Here is a 2,887-nt window from a genome sequence, read left to right on the forward strand (position 1 = left end):
CACACACACACACACACACACACACACACACACACACACACACACACACACAACACGCCTTTCCCCGAATTCCTATTTCCTCTTACAGTTCTGTCCTTACACGCCTCCTGAGACAATTGTTCTCCTAATTGTACCAGGCATACCTCTGTTGTACGGCTGCTTCCCTTTACTAGAATGTCAGCCCCTTCAGGACAGGGACCATCATCTTTTTCACCTTCATATCCTAAAACCCTAACACTGAGCCCAGGATACAGTAGTAACTGCCTGTAGGCAGCACTTATCATATGACAGAAATGAGTTTATATTCTCAAAGCAACTCTTTGAGAGAGACATTATCTCAACATTTAAGGATGAAAACAAATGAGGTTCAGAGGTGAGACATGTGTCCAGAGTCACATGTCACAAGCAGCAGCCTCCAATTTCTGTTCCAAGGCTGCCTCACCTACTCTAAGCCCGTGGTCTCAACTCTCCCATCACAGGTAGCCAGTATTCCAGACACATCTGAAAAATGCGGTCGCTACAGCGGTGATTCTCCACATTCAGAAGGCATGAGAACAGGCAACCTAGGATAGGTCCTGTGGTGCGCAAGTTCAACAAGCATCCCCAGTTGACGCATTCTGGACTCCTGGGACCACCTCTTAAGCAAATGACGCTTTGAGACGGTGTAAACTCAGTTTCCCGTGCTGCCACACAGTGGCAGTAGAGCCGCAGTGTTTGTCCACGGCCCGTCCTAAACTAAAATTTAAACAGTTCCAGAAGGCGAGCCATCAGCTTGACATCGTCAAGATCCCTGCCCAGCCAACCATCATCCCACATGGGTGCAATTAAGCTTTGCCTCAGAAAAGGTTTCTAGGTCACAGTATACATCAGTCAGTGCGGTTCCTGTAGCCAGAGCCACAGCAGAAGTACTGATCACATACCCGGAAAATCCACCTCTTCAGAGGGCTTAGAGTACAAGAAGGCTGCAGGCAAGCGACATGGAAATGGGCAGGGAGACTGTGGCATCCTCAGGAGTACGCTGCAAAAATATTACAGAAAGGACTCAAGTGAGTTAGCAACCTTGGGGCATGGGGGCTGGCATGAGGGCTGACCCCAGCAGTGGCCCCATGATAATAACCCCTTCCATTTGGTACACTCCTGTCGTTCTCAAAGCACATTCACATCTATTGTCTCACATTAATAACCACCCTGTTATCAATTGGGTGATATATCAACCCTGTTGAGGCTGAAATCATCCCCATTAAACAGATGAGGAAAACTGAGGCTCAGCGGCGAGTAACCTACCTCCAGGGCAATGGAATAGTAAGGGACAGAATTCAAACCCAGGTGTTCCGACTTCAGTATTCATTGCCTTACTCCTTGGCTTTGCACTAGAACCTTAATCAATCAATTAATGTTAGGAAAAAAAAAAAAGAAAGAAAAAACGCCTGCAGTCCACTCCAGACCAATGAGATCAGAATTCCTGATGGTGGGGCATCAGCATCAGCATGAAAATTGTTTTTAGTGCCCCAGTCAATTCAAATGTTAGCCAAGTTGAAAAGCACTGCCCTTGCTGGGAAAGGCAGCACAGCTGCCCACCCAGGACAGCAGCCACCGGCTGCCGACTACGGCTGAGGGGATAGGAGAGGGACGGTGGGAATACCCATCAGTAGACAAAAGGAAATTCGTGTAGGGACTGGTGACCCCCAGGCTGCAGATCCAACCAGCGCCCAAAGCCCTCCAGGCTCTCCCCGAGCACCCGCCCTGCTTCCGCCCACACGGGGCAGTGTAACTCAGGGCTGAGCAGCACCCCCTCTCTGGAGTTAGGGGCCCCAGCCCTGGGCGGTGGAGGTGGGGCACTTCCAGGGACCATTTCCTCATCTGTGAAGTGGAGCTAATAATAGCACCTCATTTGTGGATTCATGACCATTAACTGAATTAATGTACTTCCGGAGCGGCCAGCCACTAGCTACTGGCCCAGCCTAGATACTCTGAAAGGGGATGTCTGCTTTGGGGGACCTGCTTTTCTTCTTCAAGGAGTGAAACTCATCTCACCCCTGGTCCGGGCCCCAGGTATCCCTCTGCCTCTCCTGAGATGCTAAATGGACGGTCAGGAGGGAGGTGGACCAGGCAGAGCTGCCTCCGGTCCCCTCCTCCATGGCAGGAAGGGGTCAGATGCTACAGAAGAGGGGTGGCACCGTGAAACATGGGGCCAATGGGGCCGTGTGTGGACAGTGGGTCTGAAAGCACTGCACACTCCTTCCCCCATGCCCCCCCCCGCAAAGTGAGGAGCCCCCTGGAATTGGCCAGGGCTGAAGGGGCCAACAGAACCAAGCGGGCAGAGCTCTCACACAGAACTGTGCTTCAGACCCACATCTGTGCCTCGTTCCCTAGTCCCTCCGCATTGGTCAACACGTGCTATTCTGGGGCCAGACAACTCCTCAGGCCCATCGGCGAGCAGGCCTGGATTCTCAGAGGTCACAACAGCCCCACTCCTTTTCCTTGGGGGCTGAGTAGATGTCTCCCCCTGGGCAAGGGAGTTCTCCTTGTTTCCCTGCTCCCTTTCTTCCTCTGCAGTGTCTTCTGAATGTGAGAGAGAGAAAGAGACACGGGCTCCACCCTTCCTCCCCCAGGGCCCACCCAAGGGCGGGAAGGTCGCTAGAGCCTCAGCTGGGAGTCCAGACTCCTAGGGCTGCAGTGGAGGCTTCCACCTGGATTCAGGACATTTGAGTTTCCATAGCCCCTCTTCCTACCCCATCCATCTCATTGCTGTGTTATGAATGGAAAACCGAGACCGTGCCTGTCCCACTTTCCCGTGAGTCCAGTCAAGGCTGGAGGGAAGGAGGCTGGTGAGCCTCGAGATCTCTTTCCCACGGGGGCCCCAAAGACTCAGGCAAAAGACACGTGC

Source organism: Aethalodelphis obliquidens, unplaced genomic scaffold (assembly GCF_003676395.1).
Source record: "Aethalodelphis obliquidens isolate GAN/ISIS:26980383/991018 unplaced genomic scaffold, ASM367639v1 scaffold2, whole genome shotgun sequence".
In the NCBI taxonomy this organism is placed as follows: domain Eukaryota; kingdom Metazoa; phylum Chordata; class Mammalia; order Artiodactyla; family Delphinidae; genus Aethalodelphis; species Aethalodelphis obliquidens.